Raw genomic sequence first — 20,199 nt, forward strand, 5'->3', positions numbered from 1 at the left:
TATGAGCAAAATTGCCTGACATCTCTAGTTCAATTGCAATGTAAATACCCAAATTGGATTTTCAAGTTGGCTAAACCTCTGCTCTCCCTCTATATTTCAAATCTGTACTTTGTTAGTTCTTACACATTTCCATTTATAGCAACAAAATGTTTCTAGTTGTTTACCTCAAACTCTTTGTGCCATCTTTGACTTCTGTTTCTTTTCTTCAAGCTTCATCTGCTCATTCCAATAAATCTTGTCACAGTCTATATTCAAAATGCATCCAAGTTACTACTTAATGGGAATAAAGTGTCAGTTTTGCAAGAAGAAAATAGTATAGCGATTGGCTGCACAGCAATATGAATAAATGTAACCTTCCTGAACTGTAGACTTAAAAATAGTTAAGCTAGTAACTTTTATGTGGAGGTTATTGCAATTAAAAATACTTTTTAAAACCCTGTAAGTACAAAAAAAATTGAGAGCTTGACAACTCTGCCCCTCCCACTTATCTCATCTGTTTATTTTCTCTTGCAAGGATTCCACTGTTTATTTTCTCTTACAAGGATTCCAACAATAGAGAGGGGAACAGCAGAAAAGCCTTCTTATGGACCACTGTTATTCTTCTCCTACTGCCTTGTAAGTCGCTTCTCTATACAACAATCCTACTAAAATAACAGCCGGATCATGTCTTGTGATGTCCTTTCTCAGTCAGGGAAGAAATTCATTTCATTGGCATGACTTATAAAGCTCTGCTCCTTTTTCTCATCTCTACAACTCTCTCTTCTGCTTCTTCCACAATGGTCTCTCAGAAGGCTCTCTGATGCTCTGACACACCACTGAAGGTCTTTATGCATGTCTTTCCCCTAATATCTATATGAATAACTCTCACTTTCTTAACATCTTTAAAGTCACCTCTTCAGTGAATTAAATTTTTAAATCTGTCTCTGGAAAATACTTAATATATTATTTCTCTTCAAATGTTCTCTTTAGCACTTCCCAATAGATCAACTGTTGTAATGGAAACAAAACAAAACAAAAGTCTAGTAACTTATCTTAATCAAAATTGTCTTATGTTTATTGGAAATCTATGTGTCAGTAGAAGGACAGACTTTCAATTTTCTTACCCTTACTCGTCCAGTAATAGAGAAGGAGGGTGTGGCAAACAGCATTTTCTGAAAATGACCTCAATAATTTTTCCCATCTTGAATGCTTTTCCGGTAATATGAGATTTAATTGCCTCCAATTAAAAGGTGAATCTGTGTCCCCTTCTCTTGAATTTTTGAATCCTTGTAAATATGGAAAAGATGGCACAATGTTACTTTTAAGTTTAAGCATGTTTCTATATGGATGTTCTAACATAGGTGCTGTGAGGAAGTCCAGGTCACATGAAGAACGTATTTGTCTTCTGTTGCAGAGCCTCTAATGAATTTTGAAATCACAACAAGTATTATTATTTGAAATCCAAGACAAGCCATCCCTTGTGGTCCCTGTCAATGTTTCTAATCTATGTATTCCAAAAGTAATGAAATTGTTGTTTTAAATCATTATGTTTGGAAATGGTATGTTATGCAACAATAAGTAATTAGAAAGAGAACCTAGAGAAGGTATATTTGCTCTTAACCAATTTAACTAAAATCATATAATGTTACTACCATCCCTTTCATTTAAAATCTATCCTAGGCCTAATCTAATGGTGACTGTTACTCTTACATTGGGAAATTGGAAAATCCAATTTCATAGTATGGCTAAGAACATGAAAATACAGTTATGCACTATCATCCAATGAAAAAGTCCTTTAGTACTTAGTAGTACAATATTTATCTTTATTTTCTGACACAAATTGAGAGATAAGCTATGTAGAGGTTTTTAAAATTTTCTAACATGTACTTGGTACATAATGGGTACACTGGAAATGATTGTTAAAGGAAATGAATTTTATTTTGTATAATAAAGTGAATTAATTTCTTATTAGTATATAATCTATAAATTTACCTCTGAGGCTCCTGCATATATTAGTTAAAAGTAATCATACTAGTCTTACATTTGGAGATATTTTAGATAAAACATTATTTTTCTTTAAAATAATACTTAGTTTTAAGAATGTTTAATCTCTGGTACATAATTCCTTTAATGGCTAGATAAAAATATCAATTTCACTGTTTCATTTATTAGATGATACAATCTAGCAAGCAGCATAAACTGAGGCTTACATATTACAGTGATACATGCATAACCATGTATATTGTAGCTCAAATCATAATAGCTGAATCTTAAAAGTGGCTTATTTGTCTTGCAAAAGATGAATAAATGAATAAAATGTGGTATTTATATACAATGTAGTACTATTCTGCAGTAAATAAAGATAAACTCAAGTCATTTGTAGGAAAATGGATGCACCTTGAGGCTATAATGTTAAGTGAAATAAATTAGACACCATCTTAAATATTACATGGTCATTCTTATATGAGAAAGCCAAAATATAAATTAAGAACAAAATAAGATAGATAACAGGAAGTAGGGAGATAGATCTTTTGCAAAAAGGAAGGGGACCAAGAGAGGGCAGCAAAAGGGAAGAAGGAAGGGGGGGAGATGAAGAAAGAATTAAGATGTCTTATGTATGTGTGCCAACTTTCCTTCAGGAATGTAATCATCATATACTCCAAACCTGTATTAATAAGTAATAAAACATGAAAAAAGTGAAGTGCTGTGAAATATTTGTTCTTTGTAAATACAGGGCTGAGACTGCTTTGAGTGAGAGGCCATTCTCAAGTGTTCATGCCTTTTGACCACTCATGCTTAACCTCTCATGTTGTTTTTTGGGTTTTTTTTTGTACCAGGGATCGAACTCTGGACTTTGTGCTTGTGAGGCAGGCACGGTGCCTCTGAGCTAAATCCCCACCCCCTAACCACTCATGTTTTTAATCTCCCCTTTCAGATACGGCCTAAGACTTTTTTTTTAATTCATTAATTTTATTGGCACATTTAGATATACAATATGCCGACATTCATTATTGGGAATTTTTAATGTTACACCTCCTTAGGCCAGACCTACCTAGATGATATACTTCCTTCTGGACTAACTCATCACCAACCTAAACACAGGCATAAAATCCTATCTTGGGTGGCATTTTTGCCCCATTTGAAGGAAAACATAAATCAGGAGGTGATGATCTTGTGGTAGTTTTAGATTTCTTCCTACTATTTGGTTGAAAATAAAACCTTAACAAATATACAGCACAATTGCCTCTTCAGAATAATTAAATTTCCTTCATCCATTAAGAAATCACAGGAGGGCCGGGAATTTAGCTCAGTGGTGTCGCCACCTGCCTCGCAAGCGCAAGGACCCGAGTTTGATCCCTGGTACCAAAAAAAAAAAGAAAAAAAAAAAAGAAATCACAGGAAATATGTGACCTGCAACTAAGTCAAAATGTGGTATTAATCTTTATATTAATTACAAATAAATTATACAATGGAGTGCTACTCTGCCATAAAGAAGGATGAGCTAAAGACATTTACAGCTAAATGGATGTACTTATGACCATACTCATAAGTGAAATAAATCAGACACACATGTGCAAATACCACATTTGTTTCTCTGGTGTGAGAAAATGAAACTGGAAATAAGGACTAAAACATATAATAGATATTGGGAAATGGGAAGAAAATATGCAAATGAGAAGGGGAACAAGGGAGGGAGGTGGGAAGAAGCAAGTCAGGGACAAGAAAAAGAAGTAAAATAGAAGGAAAAAAATGGAAACAAAACTTTTGGATATAGGGAGGAGAGGAGGGTTTGAGGGGGGAATAAGAAGAAAGAAGAGGAGGAATATATCATGTACAGGTATAAATTCCATATGATGAGTGTTTTCATTATGTATATCTAAAATGTACCAATGAATGTTTTGCTTTAAAAAAAAAAGCAAAACAATTATAAGCTCTAAAATTCTGTCCCAGTACACAGTAGGTGGCTGGGTCTTTATGATAACATATACATTTTATTTTCAAGTCCATCTCTGTAAGATATAAGATGTATCAAAAGACCAGTTTATTCTGTTGGTAAATAAGAATTCCAGGATCTCTGTCACATTAAAGACCTCTGTGTGCTCCTAGTTAACCAGCTTCTCCAGGGCTGACTTTTCTTTTTTGGTCCAATTCACACTGAAGATGAGTTTTAAACACCTCCAGGCGTTTAAGTAGTTTACTCTGGCAACACTCTTACATGATAGATAATAGGAGCAGGTGGTCAGATGCAGTCTGGTGTCAGATGACCACCTGACCAAGGGTCTGCATCTGGGAACCATACTCAGCATTTTTAGAGTTTAGGAGATTCTCCTTTCTTTTTTATATTTGCAGTCTATCAGGATCAGTGACCTAATGTTTCTTTTGTAAATGTGGCATAACCTTTGTTTTAATGTTCATAAATGTTGCATCCATGCTTACTGGCCTTGTCTCCTATGAATACTCAGAGAAAGTTAGGTCGAGTTGGATCATACTGCTAAGCAACACAAAGTATAGGGCCCGTGAGGCACTTGAATGGGTCTTACAGTTATTCTTACTCTTATAGCCTCATTATGTCTCCTACATGGTTAAATTATTAAAATAAATAATTAAGGAGTCTAGGTGACTGTGAAGTGAGGTGGCTATAAGCTTATGACCGAAGAGTTTGTCTATTAATATAAATTTAAGATTAAAAGACTATGCAAGAGAACATTATTTTCAACGTCTTTAACTCTGAATGACTCTATTCTTTTCATTGCCTATTTCCTAGGGAGGAAACAAGTATAAATTGAAAAAAACAAGGAAAAGAAGAATCATTAGAATTTTTATAAAACAAAGAAGACAGAACATAGTAATATTTGAGATAAATGTGATACTTTTTGTGGCTGTTTAATAAATTTATTTATTCTGATGCGTGTTAGTACATATTTGCAGTACATAATGATTACATTCATTGAGGGGACTGGTACATGTACATAATATATTTCAATTCTCTTTCCCCCAACGCCCTTTTATTTTTCTAGCATTAGATTCATTTATTTATTTTCTAAGAGCATACAAAGTTAATTATCATATATATATATATATATATATATATATATATATATATATATATATATATGTTGAAAACCAGACTATTTGGCCAAAGAACATTTAAAATATATAAGACAATTATACTAAGATACACTTTTAGATACATTGTACACCCTTGATTACAATACTTTTTTCTTTGTTTTTTTCTTTTCTTCCTATCTGCCCTTCATTTTGTACTTTATATATACTGTTTGTCATATAAGAGAAACCGTGTAATATTTAACCTTGTGTGTCTGAGTTGCTTCACTTAAAATTATGGCCTCAAGGTGCAGCTACTTTCCTAAAAATGACTCAAATTTATCTTTTTTGTTGCAGATTAGTAATCCATAATGTATAACTACCACTTTTTTTTAGCTATTCGTTTGTTGATGCTCATTTAGTGTTGTTCCAAGATTTAGCTATTATGAATTGCATTGCTGTAAACATGAGTATGTATACATCACTGTTATGATGTCTTTAACTTTTGGGGAAGATACCTACAGGGGGAATAGCTGGGTCAAATGAAATTTCTACTTCTAGATTTTTGAGGAATCTCCATACTGATTTCCATAGTGGTTATATAGATTTACAATCCCATCGGTAACAGAGAAATGTTCCTTTCTCCCAACAGCCTTGCCAGTATTTATTGGTTGATTTTTTGATGGTAGCTAGTCTTTTTGAAATGAGATTGGATCTCAGTGTTATTTTAATTTGTATTTCTCAAATGACCAATGTTGTTGAAAATTCTTTCATGTCTTTATTGTCTTTTTGTACTTCTTCATTTGAGAAATGTCTATTCAGATAAATATAATATTTTGTGTCATTTGCTAGGTTGTGAAATGACTACTGAGGAAAAATTAACCAATAGAATTATCTAAGTCACAATGTATCACACAAAGAAATACAGAGAAAAAAATCAAAAATAAGAAAAGAACCCAAACCCAGAGTAAATAGTGGTTTTGCAAGTGATGAGACTGTTACTCTGAAGCTGGAGGATCAAGAGTATTGCATGCCTAATGAATTTAGTAAATTTTGAGAGAAAATTAGAAGGGTCAGGTTCTTTGTTATGAACTAATACAGAAACAGACAGAGAGAAAATACAGAGTTTCTGAGTCTGTTGTGCTCCTTTCCTCATCTCTGGCTCTTAGAGCTACGGCTACAGTGAATGCAACTAGAGCTAGAAGGCCAACTAGGGGTGGCCTTCTGTAGTCAACCTCTAAGGGTGACTCAGAGCCTTCCGTACCTTAACAGTAAGTCCTGTTTTTAAAGGAGAAACAGGGATGGTGGGTAGTTTTCTTTGGGAGTTATATCTATCAGAGACCAGGGACTACTTACCCTATTACAAACAATTCGTGACTGTATACCTGCATCTATATGCATTTTAAAAATATGTTATATAACTTTCTCTTTAATACAATATTTCCAATATATGTATTCACCTTCTATTTGCTATGACTATGTACACACAAATAACTTTTTAATGTAAGAAACATCATTTTCCATTTACTTTTGTGTTTTATTGTTGGATTCAATCTATTTTCAGCTCACCATTTCCTTCAGCTGTACATAGGTATGTACAAAAGATTCATTCTAGAGAATAATGATTAGGCTCATTAATGATTTCTGTTTTGCTATTTTTCCAACTTTATTATTTCATGGTTATTGAGAGTTATTTAAACCTTTCATACTTTGCTATTAAAGATGCCTTTACATATGTTCAAAAATTTTCATGTGAAACATAACATTTTTCATTGTAGACTTCATGATGATGATTAAAAAGATTTTGAGATATCCTAAATTTAATTTTACAGGTAGAGGGTTGTAGGCTCAGAGATATATCAAAAATTAGTTTGACGCTGTGGGCTGAAGACTGTTTCACATTCCTGGGAGTATGTTGAAAGATTTGAGTTATAACTCCAGGTTGACCACAAGGGGTCACCATGTCTGGTTTACAAATGAATTTGCAGAACAATTAACCTCAACCAATCTATAAGTAACAAGGTTTTTTCTAGATGAATTGTCGTCCTACAGTAAAACTTTCCCCATTTCACATTATACCACAGTAAATATAGATGCAAGGAAAACAATTTACAGTCTCTTCTCAATTTTCTTAATAAATATGTTGAATTTCGGTTGGTGTCTTAGTTACTTTTCTGTTGCTGGAACGAGGCACTCAACCCCCACAAGTTGAAGGATGAGAGGTTTATTTTGGCTCACAGTTTATAGAGGTTTCAATCTGTAGTCAGCTAGATTCAAAACTGGGCCCCATGGCCAAGGGGTATGGAAGAGAAGAATCAGTCCATGTCAAGGCAGGCAGGAAGCAGTGAAGCAACTGTTTGGGCCTTCCATTATGTACACCCAGAACTACGATGAACAAGTTACTGGACTAATCAAGTACCATATAACCTTAATCCTAGTATCACACAACCTAGATCCAGCCACCCCCAAAGCCCCATCTATGACCACACAAGGCTTTGGGCGGACATCTAGATACAAGCCATAACAAATAAAGTAGACATATTTCTAACTGCTATCTAACTTTGCAGAAATTTTCCTGGGATCTGGTGCTTTTCTGGATTTCGGCTGTAGTGTCTCAGGAAATGTTTTATTTTGAGTACACTTATGCTTAATACTTTTGTCTTAACAGTAATGTCTCACAGTAAATAAATAAATAAATAAATAAGAGGTATGTTATTAAAAACAAGGAAGTTCAGTTGGTATCCACTAAGTACTGAAAGTGAAGCATATCGTAAGACTAATTTTAGGCAAAAATTGAGGAAAAGTAATACCCCACACAATAGAAATGTGTTGTCCTAGGGATTCAACTTTGAAGATCAAGTTTTAAAAAATCTAACCAAATTAGGTAAAAATTTTACCTTAAAGTCTGATATCTCAGTGTCTAGATATGTATTTTTACTTGTGACAACTATAAATATACCAAAAATCCATCATTGTACAAAATATTTTTAAAAATTGAAGCAATAGTAAAAATCATTGTACTGACTGATTTCTAATTCTTCTGGTCACTTCTATGTTCTGGAAAACTGCGCCAGCTCTGATTACCATTTAATCAGATGTTTCTCATATCTTCCTTTACTTGTACATTACAAAAGGCCATTTGTTTTCTGATAGTAAAATACCGAATAGTAAGTCTTACATGTATAAGGCGATGGATAGAGAGAACAAATTTATATCCCTGTGGATATAAATAAAATAATATAAAGAAATTTGAAAATATTTATTTGATTGATTCAGGATTTGCCTGCATTTTTATTATTTATTACCTCCTCATCGCACAGTAGAAATCATGACATTTATTGTCACATGGAACATGATGTATAGAAGAAATTGGTAAACTGCAGTGTACACAGAATGCCAAATTCCAAATTTCCAATTTGATGGATCACACAATAAAGCCTTAATGGAAAAGAGTTCAATCTGCCTGAGGAAAATGGCTATTAAAAAGCACATGGAACTATCCTCAACTCCTTTATATTAGTACAAGACCTTGGGTGCCTGGGGAAAATAAGCTGAAACCCAGGTAATCTGAGTTTCAGATATCTGTAACATGGTATCAGGCAGAGAATCATTTATTCTATTCAATTTAGAGTCAAAATCCTTGCATTCAAATATTCCTGTATTTTATATTCCCAATATCATTTTTCTCAGTATATTGATTTGACTGTGAAAACAAGATAATAATTGAATCCAGTTTTTTAACTTTTAGTTTATTAGTACATGTGTATAGCCCATTATGTTTACATTCCTTTGGGAAATTGGTACATGTATATATAGCACATTAAGATTAACCCACTTTTAAAATTATTTGAAAGTCTGCCAATGCATGTAAGTGCTTTGATCAATGCCTGGTAGAGAGCAAATGGCCTACAAATGTTAGTTATTCTTATTGTCATAAAAGCTATTCTGATTTATTTAGTATTGCTTACATCTTTAATTCCAAACACATTTTAAGGTTATATGTGTCAAATGCCAATAACACTAATATTAATGCAAGAAAACCCTACTACATGTAGTCCTGATACATTACTCCCAAATACTTTCACTTTTTAAAGCCACTAATCCAAGTTTATGAATGTGCAGTCATATTCTTTCCATGAAAACTGCCTTTCAACACATCTATTAGATGGAAGTTGTTTTCCTGTAAAATTAAAAAGATAGTATGGAAGAATGGAAAATTCAGGGCTTTCTCATCATCAGATTGGCTTAAGATTAAAACTCACCTCTGGAAGCTACCAACGATATGACCCTATAGGGTTTTAGCTATTACTTTTTGTTGTTCATACCTACAAAAAGATTTTTTGTTGAGATTAAGAGAGAGGATATTGAGCAAGTAACTGATTAATATTAGGTGCTCAGGAAATAGTTTGTTTCCAGCCTAACTTACCTCCAGAAAATCAAAGGGGCTGCTTATTGCTCATTGAAATCTTATTATCCGTGCCACATTTACTCTTTCTAATGACCTCAATCAATGAAATGAGAATATTGGTTTTTGCAAAACTCTTTGGAGCATTTCTTCTGGGGCTATTTTCTACTACTTTAATTTTGATTTAAAATTTTGTGATCATCTCAAGCCTACACATATGTCTCTAACACCTTCTAATAATTTTCATCCTCTGAAATAACATAAAAATGCATCAATTCATTGATGATTCTTAATTAAGACCAGTGATGGTGAACCACCTCTTTCTTCCTGTCCCTTGTGTTTGAGGTACAATCCATTTGTTTTGTGCTTTTATTAATTCACTAGAATGTGAGAGACAGCACAGGCTTTGAAATCAAATAAGCCTAAATCAAAATTCTAGCATTATTACTTTGTAGTTTTAACACCTAAAGTTACTTTTTTTTTCTTTCTGAACTTTAGTATCTTCATCTAGAAAAACATACTACCTTGGAATGCAAGGACTTATAAAAAGGAATGAGGAAAAGGTTCACATTATTTTCTATCAACATTCCTTCTCATTATTAAAGACTCTGAATTGTTTAGTAATTTGCCTTGAATGTAAAGAGTACACAATAAATTTTCAGAGAATTTTAAAATTATAAATATTTTATTTTAAATGTTAACTATGAATTTAATATTTATTTAATACATAAAGCCATAGGAATTATTCAAATAACTCAAAGAATCTCATAGTATTTTAATAAGAATTTTATTTCTTTCTTTAATATTATTAATTTTATTGGTACCTTTTAGGTATACAATATAATGACATCCATCATTGGAAATTTGCACCTTTATGTAATCTCTCTTGGTTTTTAATTATTGCCCCATTTCCCTGCCCTCCCTTTAACCCCTCTGCCCCTCCCTATTTACAAAGACTTTGTTTCTATTCTTTTTTCATTTTCTCATATTAATTCCATTCCCTTCTTTCTTTTCTCCTACTCCTCCCAATTCACCTTCCCCTTTGCCCCTTTTCTTACTATGTCACATTATCTATTTTAACTTTTAGTCCTAATTTGCACTTTCAGTTTCTCACACATGAGAATCTATTTGGTATTTACACGTATGTGTCTTATTTATTTCACTTAAGAGTATTGGCTCAATATGCATCCATTTAGCTATAAATGTCTCTAATTTCTCATTATTTATGGCTGAGTAGTACTCCATTTTATTTTTTTTAAAAACTCACATTTTCTTTATCCAGTTTCCAGTTAATGGGCATTTGAGCTGTTTCCAAGGTTTAGGTGTCACAAACTGTACTGCTATGAACATGGGTATGTGTATATCACTGTGGTATGATACTTTTAATTTTGGAGAAGATACCTAGAATGGAAATAGCTGGGTCAAATGTGCTTTCTAATTGTAATTCTTTTAGGTATCTCCCTACTGATTACCACAGTGGTTGCACCAGTCTATACTCCCACCAGCAGTAGAGCAGGGTTCCTCTTTCCTCACACCCTAGTCAATATTTATTATTGGTTGATTTCATGATAGCAGCCAGTTTTTCTGGAGAGAGATGGAAATCCAGCATTATTTTCATCTGCATCTTTCAAATGACCAGTGATGTTGAACATTTTTTCATGTTCATTTGTTATTTCTACTTCTTTGTCTGAGAAATGTGTGTTCATTTCAGATGCCCATTTTAGGATGGGGTCTTTAAATTTGAGAGGTCTGATTTTTTAAAGTTCTTTATAGATTCTGAATAGTAGACCTTTGTCTGAGGAACTGCTGGTGAAAATTTTTTCCCACATTGTGGGTTGTCTCTTCACACCTTTGGTGGTTTCTCTTGCTGTACAGAAGCTTTTTAATAAGAAGAGATCCCACTTGTTGGTTGTGCTGCTTCTTGTGCAAATGAGGTATTGTTCATGAAATCTTTTCCTATACCAATATCTTCAAGAGTTCTACCTATCCTGTCTTCTAGCCAGTATAGTGGTTCTGTTTTAATATTTAGATATTTAATCCATTTCGATTTTAGTTTACTGCATGGGGAGAGATATAGGTCTAGTTTTAATTTTTGGCAAGTTGAAACCCAATTTTTCCAGCACCATTTGTTAAAAGGCTATTTTTCCTCCAGTGAGGGTTTTTGGATCCTTTGTTGAAGATGAGGTGGTGAGTGTGTCTGCAATCATTTCTGCATTGATTAATCTATTCCACTGCTCCCCAGGTCTGTTATTTGGCCAGTACCAGGCTTTTGTTTTTGTCACAGTAGCTTTGTAGTATAGTTTCAAGTTGGAGATTGTGATACCCCCTACCTTGTTTTTATTGCCTAGAATTGCTTTTGTTATTTTAAGTCTCTTCTTGTTCTAAATGAATTTTTGGATTGTTTTCTCAAGGTCTGTGAAGTATGCTGTTGGAATTTCAATTGGGATTGCATTGAATCTACACAGCAGTCTTAGAAGTATGGCCATTTTCACTATGTTCGTTGTTCCTACCCAGGATCAACGGATGTCTTTCCATTTTCTGATATCATCTTTGATCTCTTTTTTCAGAGTGCTATAATTTTCAGAATAGAGATCTTTGATTTTTTTTTTGTTCGGTTCATTCCTAGGTATTTCAATTTTTTTGGTGTTATTGTGAAAGGAATTGTTTACTCCATATCTCTTTCAGTGAGTCTGTTGTTCATGTAGAGGAAAGCTATTGATTTTTGTGTGTTGACCTTGTATCCAGCTACTTTACTGAATCTGGTTATTAAGTCTAGAAGTCTTTTGGCAAAGTTTTTTTCAGTCTGCTATGTAGAGGATCGTATCATCAGCAAATAATGACAGTTTAACTTTTTCCTTTCCTATCTCTACTCCTTTCATTTCTTTCTCTTGTCTAATTGCTGTGGCAAATGTTTCCAAAACTATTTTGAACAAGAGTTACGATAGTGGACATCCTTATGTTGTTCCTGATTTTAGTGTGAAGGATTTCAGTTTTTGACAATTTAGTATGATGCTGGTTGTTGGTTTTTCATAGATAGCTTTTATCATATTAATGTAGACACTATTCCAATTTTCTGTAGGGGTTTTAATCATGAATCCATGCTGGATTTTGTCAAATGCTGTTTCTGCATCTATTGAGATGATCATATGGTTTTTGTTCTTGACTCTATTAATATAGTGTGTTATATTCATTGATTTGTGTATATTGAAACATCACTGCATCTCTTGGATGAATCTGACTTGGTCAGGGTGTATAATCTTCTTGATGGTCTTCTGCATTCTATTTGTCAGTATCTTATTAAGGATTTTTGCATCTAAGGTGATTAGTGAGATTGCCCTATAGTTCTCTTTTTCAGTTGGGTCTTTCTCTGCTTAGGGGAATCAAGGTAAGGCTTCCTTCCATGAATGAATTTGGGAATATTGCCTCCCTTTCAATTTCACTGAAGAGTTTAAACAGTAGTGGCAGTAGTTCCTCTCTAACTGTCGTGTAGAATTCAGCAGTGAAGCCATCAGGACCCGGGATTTTCGTAGTTGCTAAGTTTTTGATTATGTTTTCAATTTCATTGATTGATATATTTTTTATAATTTTTAGGTCTTCTTTATTCAACTTTGGTAATTCATTTGTCTCTAGGAATCTGTCCCTTTCTTCTGTGTTTTCCATCTTATTGGGATATAGGTTCTCAAAGTAGGTATTGATGATCCTCTAGATTTCTGCTGGGTGCCTTATAATTTCACTCTTTTCCTTCCTAATTGAATGGATTTGGGCCTTTTCTTTCCTTTTTTTGATAAGGTTGGATAATGGTTTGTCAATTTTTTTATGCTTTCAAAAAACCAACTCTTTGCTTCATTGATTTTTTTGTGTTGTTCTCTTAGTCTCCATTGAATTGATTTCTGCCCTGATCTTTATAATTTCCTCCCTTGTATGAGTTTTGGGTTTATCCTGCTTTTCTTTTTTCTAGAAGCTTGAGGTTCAGCATCAGGTTGTTTAATTGAGCTTGCTTTATTTTCCTAATATGAATATTCACTGCTTTGAATTTCCCTTGTAAGACTGGTTTTATTGTGTCCCATAGATTCTGATATGTTGTACTGTCATTGTCATTTAATTGTAAGTACTGTCTGATTTATTCTTTAATTTCCTCTGTGACTCATTGGTTATTCAGAAGTGTTTTGTTTAATTTTCATGTGTTTATGAACTTCTTGTGGTTTCTTTTGGTATAGATCTCTATTTTCATCACACTTTGCTCTGATAGTATACAGTGGACAATTTCAATTACTTTACACTTGACTTAAACATGTTCTATGAGTCAGCATACAGTCTATTTTGGAGAACAATCAATTTTGAGCTGAAAAGAATATGCATTCTGATTTTCTGGGGTAGAATACTTTGTAAACTTCTGTTAAGTTCATTTTTTCAAGAGTTTGACAGTGTTCTAGTATTTCTTTATTTTTTGTCTAGTTGATCTATTTGTGACATTCGGGTGTTGAGTTGCCCCACTACAATTGTATTAGTGCCTATTTCATTTTCCATGTCTGTTAGTACTTGTTTTCTATAGTTGGGAGCACTAGTCTTTGGTGCATATATATTTATGTCTGTCATCTCTTCCTGTTGAATTGTTCCCTTTACAAGGATGTAATGTCCTTCTTTGTCTTAGTCATTATTGGTTTGAAATCCCCTTGATCTTGATAATATACAGGGGATAACTTCAATTCCTTTGCACTTACATGAACATGTACTATGAGTGAGTATGTGGTTTATTTTTGAGAAGGCCCCATGTGTAGCTGAGAAAAATGTGTATTCTGATTTTGTGGGGTGGAACACTCTGTAAACATCTGTTAAGTTCATTTGCTCAATAGTTCAATTGAGTTCTATTATTTCATTACATATTTTTTGTCTAGTTGATCTATCTGTGACAGTGGGGTACTGAGGTCCCCCACTGCTATTGTATTAGTGTGTATATGATTTTTCATCTCCATTAGTATTTATTTTATATAGTTGGGCATGCTAATGTTTGGTGCCAGATATTTATGATTGTCATCTCTTCCTGTTGGATTGTTCTCTTTACAAGGATATAGTGTCCTTCTTTGTGTCTCTTAATCAGTGTTGGTTTGAAATCTACTTGATCTGCAAAGAGGATAGCTACTCCTGCTTTTTTTCAGGTTCTCATCTCATAGACTATTGTTTCCCATCCTTTAACTTTCAGTCCATGAGTTTCTTTTAAAATTAAGTGTGTTTCTTCTCTGCAGCATATTGTTGGATCATGCTTCTCGACTCATTCTGCCAGTCTATTTCTTTTGATTGGAGAACTGAGACCATTAACATTGATGGTTATAACTGATACATATTGACTTATCATTGTCATAACTTTTCTCTTTGTTGGATTCTCCCCCTTTGCATTTAATTTCTTGTCTTGCCTGATGGATTCATTCTGCTGGGCTTCCTGGTATTGTGATCCTCATTGTCTTTTCCTAGGATATTGTTTAAAATTTTTTGGAGTTCTGGTTTGGTATTTATGAAGTTCCTAAGGTGCTGTTTGTCATGAAAGTATCTTATTTTTCCATCAATTTTGAAAGACAGCTTTGCAGGCTACACCAGTCTGGGTTGGAGGTTGTTTTCTCTTAGGGCTTAAAATACATCACTGCAAGCTCTTTTTGCCTTGAGGGTTTGCCTTCAGAAGTCTGCTGTGATTATGATGGGATTTCCTTTTTATGTGATTTGTTTCTTTTTTCTAACTGCTTGTAGAATTTTGTTCTTTTTTTTTTTTTTTTTTGGTTTCTGGAATCTTTTTTTTTTTTTTCCCTTAAATTCTTTTATTGGTACATTTTAGGTAAACAGTACATTTACATTTATCATTGGCTGCTTGTACCTGTACATGATGTATCTTGGTTCTTATTTTTTTCCCCATTACCTGTGTGGCCTTCACCCCCTCCACCCTTCCCTATTTGCATAGACTTTGTTTCCATTTTTTTTCTTAACTATTATAGGCCTAGGTGGAGATTGTTTTTGATCATGGCTATTTGCAGTCCTGGTCGCCTCACTTCTCTGTATGTCATGTTCTTTTCCCCTCCTTGGGAAGTTTTCTGCCATCATTTCTGTGATCAGTTTTTTTTTTATGTCATCAGCACTTTCTCATGTTTCTTCATTGACTCCAGTCAGTCTTATGTTATTCTTCTTTGCATCATTTAGCAGCTGCTGGATTGATTTCTCATGGTCCCTTAATATTTTTTAAGGAAATTCTTTCTTCACACTCACTCATTCTGCGGCATAAACTTTCAAGGGAGTTTTTAATCTCCTGAAAATGTGTTTGGATCTGTTTTATGGATTCCATTTGTTTCCTATGTAGGGATTCCATCATGTTCCTTAGCTCCTCTATTTTTTCACATCTGTCTGCTCTAGATTTATTAATCATGTCTTGCACTATGGGAACAATCTCTGTTATTGTCTGAGAAATTATTTGATTTCATTTATTCCGGATCCTCTTCTGTTGCCAGTTCAGGGAGTCCAAGTTGTTGAGTATCAGATTGTTCCATCTTTTTTCCCTTTGGGGTTGCCTTAGGTGATCTGGAAGTCTGGTTTTGAGACTTATTTATGTGTCTTCTCATTTCAACAGATGCAGCCTGTTGTGCCTTTGTTGAGGCAACTTTTTGCTCACCAAGTGGTCTTTAATTCTCAGCAAGCCACTGAGCAGCCTTTTCTCTGCTACTGACCAGTGTACCAATTCCTAGGTTCAGAATTATTTCCTTTTGGATCCCTGAGCTGACCTTTTGTCTGGGCAGGTTTGTGGATGGGGCCTGTGCACACTTTGGATGTTATCTAGGCATGCTCTTGCTAGCACCTGCCCCCGCCATATAGCTGTTGTCTGGGAAGGCCTTTGGCTGGGATCTGTGTACCCCAGACCCTGGTGTCTGAGCAGGCTTCTTGCTACGGTTTCCATGCATTTACCGATGGTATGGGGTGGGCCTCTAGCTGATGCTTGTGCACCTGTGCAGCTCTTTTCTTGGCAGCCCTTTGGCTTGGGCTTTTGTGCCTAAGCTGCTCAGGTTGGGGTGGGCTCCTAGCTGGGATCTGTTTGCAGCTGAGCTGCTGTGATCCACACCACTGCTGGCCAGGATCTGCATGCACTTACTAGATTTTTATTTCTTTTAAAAAATGATCAAAATTTCTTCTTTTATTTAAAGTTTCAATATACAAGCAGGTATTCCTGAAATAAAAGAAATATTGGCTCAGGAATACTTTCAATTATTTTCCTAGTACTGAGGTTTTCCAAATGTCATGTTTTCAAACTTTATAGTCACTTGTCAAACATTACAATATTTCAAATAAAAGTTTAAGATTCCTACAACTAGATTCTGAGCTACTCATTTTTATACAAGCAGTACAAGAAAGGTTGTTTATAGCAAATTTTCAGAGAATTAACTTTGTCTTTCATTCAAGTGGATTTTTTTCTTAGTAACACCATTACCAAATATATCATTACTAAAAGTGATATTACACAAGACATAATATCTTAACAGTTCAATGAAACTCTCGCAGAAGAAATGGAACATATACCATCCCTGCTACTACACATGCAAATTTCTGTAAAAGCTTCATGCCTAAGTGGTACATGTACCACTTGTATCAAGAATTCAAAAAACAGGTATTTTCCAGATCTACTCTACCTTTCAGCATGTGATGTGTATAACAGTAGTTTTTAACTGAGAACAAGTTCTCATTGCTTAATGTGAAGAAAGGCATATTTGAAATACTTTTGCTCCAGAAAGATGAAAAACAATGCTCCATCTACCAACTATCACATATCTGCAATTGTCTACTGGTTATATTTGTGTGAAATTAAGCACACTAGATAGGATACTTTAATATTACCTTTTGTCCCAAAACTAGGAATGCTTGACTGTTGCCCTATATTATTAAATAGATTATTATAACTAGCATAAACTAATAATATTATTAAGCAAAAAAGTAGATTCAATGTCTTCAAAGGATGAAAGAAGATGTAATAATAAAAGGAAGGAGCTAATATTCAAATACAGGAAGAATAAGAAATAGAGCAGCAACAAAATGTATATTTCAGTATAAGAATATATATATATATATAATGAATCATCATTTTGAAAGTTCAGATTTTCATGAAAATATATAATCAGAAGAACCTTATCTTAACTATTCTTGTTTCCTCAGTTTGAAGTGTCTTTTACTTTTGTGTTCATCTCTTGCTTAGAATGCATGAGGTATATGCTTGCAAGTAGTTCTTGAGTGAAAGAGTGAGGGAATCACTCACTTAGGGCTTGATCCTGGTTATATTCCTTAATTCACAAGATAAGAAAGCACTCTTTTATGAATATGAAAATCTGATTTCTTTCTTTTTAAGTATCATGATCCTTTTATTATAACCACCTAACTTATTATTACTTAAGAAAACCTAGAGAAGTATGAGTGGTTTTAAGATGAATTGGAGTTTCTTCAGAATAAAAGGAGATAATAACCAAAAAAAAAAAAATAGAAATATAAGGACTAGAGAAAATACTTATGGGAAGTATTTGTATAAACTTTGAGTGGAGAGCCACTGTTCTGTCATAGGAGGATTATAACATTGATAGATGTATATATGTACACTACACTTTTTGTAATGTACATATAATTTACTTCAAATGTAAATCTATAAATGTAAAATGGTGCTCAGCAGCTTTTATTAGCCAGATAAATTAAACGTTAATGCCATATTATTTTGAAAAATATATTTATTCCATCTTTAAGAGTGGTCAAAGTTTTTACAGTTACAGTATTGCTGGAAAAATCAAGTCAAATGTCTCCTCAGCAAACTTTTAGCTGTGAGCCCCTGTAAGCTCAAGATGAAAGTTGAACACTTACAATGTTTAACGATGCAGGATAAACCTTCCCATTCCAAAAGGTAGAAACAGGAGGATAGAAAAGAATCAGACCAAAGCAAGAAAGAAACCCAGCAGGGTGAATATTATATCCTGTGGCTCTAAGCCCAGCATCCTGTGTAAGATGTGGTGCGATGTAAGCTCCCCAGGGCTTGGGTGGCCCTGCCCCTGTGGCAATGCTGGCTACATACCTTATGGTCTCTGTCTTGGGTATAATCCACTCATTTTTCAGTAGACAATCCACATTCCTGGCTTTTCCAACTTCCTAGGATCTCCACTTCATCATCAGTTTCATTCTCATAACTTTGTGCACTGCCCACTCAGGCACAAATTCCCTGGTCTTCTAGGTATTTTTCTAAAATATTCATGGACTCAATTTCTCCACAGCTCTTTAGTTTTAGCTTGACTATAAAACCAGCACCACATGGATGATGCCAAGATCTGATGACAGCTCACACAGTAGCCAGTACCCTCATCATGGTTGCAGAGGATTCTGAGGGTCTACGTGGCTGAACAGTGTAAAGGGGATTCCCAAGGGACCAATTCATTAGACATTCAATAGAGATTCAGGAACTCTCTTCTCAAATGAAAACTTTAGAATTTCACCACCTTGGATCTACTCTTGAGATCTTGTAGATTTCTGAAATGCTTTCAAGGCATCTTTCTTATTTTCCTAATGCAAAGTACTTAGCTTCTTTTTAAATGGATTTTTTTTTAGCAGCCATATGTTCTTTGCTCCACCTTTGTAGACACATCCTTTCTGGCAAAACCTAGATCATTTCAAATGGGTCTTTTGCTCCTGTTACTTACTATAAACCTGTGGAAAACATACAGAGGGATCCGTGCCACAGACTGAAAGTTGAGCTGCTTTGAAACTTCCTCCACAGATTAATTAATCTTCCACGTTTAGTTTCAGTCTCTGGCAAACTCAGGAAGTGGACAAAATGTATATAATTTTTTTGCTACAGCATAACACAGATGGTGTAAATTCCAACTACCAATGAGGACTTTATTTCCAAATGAAATAACCCTACTAAGCTACTTAGACAGTATTTCTCACAGTATTCTTGACTTCTGGGCTCTGAAAAGAATCACCCATCAATCTCAGTTTATAAAAATCTAAGGCTTCTCTAGCCATCTTTTCTACTCATCCCATGAACTAGTTAAAAATCTTTTGGACAACATGGTTAGAAATAGTCAAGGCATTTACTCCACTCAAGGTAACATAGTCTGTCTTAGATACTTTCATGTCACAGGGACAAATTACCCAACACCCACAACTTATACGAGTAGAGGTTTTATTTTTTTACTACATCCCAGACTTTTATATATTACACTTCATTGTCATTTATATTATATATTCTAATTTTTTATTTCCTCCTTGAAATTAGTTAAAGTATAATGCTTAATTTCCAAGAGTTTTTCTTTTTTCTAATTACTATAATTGAGTTTTATCTGTATCCTGTGTTGTTAGGAGACACAAAATGGGTAACACCTCATGATATTTATTAGGCTGTCTTTTAAAAATAACTGTATTATCTTTTTTAGCTCACAGTCTATCAAAATAAATAAATTGATAATTTGGATGAACTTTATTCCTTTCATGTAAAGTTCTTAATATATTACTAAGTCTTCTTTGAAGAAGAAAAAATTATACCACTAGACTGAATCTTATACCCCTGTCTACTTTCCAGTTTTTTAATTTTAATTTTTATTATTACAAGTCTTCAGTACATGATGATTGTATTCATCATAAGCAGCTGGATACATGGAATAACACATCTCAATCCTTTCTTTTCATCCTTTTTCCTCCTTCACCACACTCCATCTCTTGATCCCCTTCCCTTTTGCAAAATATCTATCTCCTTGTCTTCTTAATATTTC

The 20,199-nt window shown here is 34.0% G+C and overlaps 1 long non-coding RNA gene across 1 annotated transcript in view; it reads left to right on the forward strand.

Moving 5' to 3' along the window:
- The first annotated feature begins 541 nt into the window (after positions 1–541).
- The window catches only part of LOC147830434 (uncharacterized), a 33,795-nt gene continuing 14,137 nt past the window's right edge, over positions 542–20,199 (forward strand). The window contains exon 1 of the long non-coding RNA XR_015450957.1: positions 542–615. This is a non-coding gene — a long non-coding RNA (uncharacterized LOC147830434). The remainder of the gene's footprint in view (positions 616–20,199) is intronic.

The sequence above is a fragment of the Heterocephalus glaber genome, unplaced genomic scaffold, assembly GCF_053883595.1.
Source record: "Heterocephalus glaber isolate CG9 unplaced genomic scaffold, H.glaber_assembly_v1.0 deba00000122, whole genome shotgun sequence".
NCBI lineage: Eukaryota > Metazoa > Chordata > Mammalia > Rodentia > Bathyergidae > Heterocephalus > Heterocephalus glaber.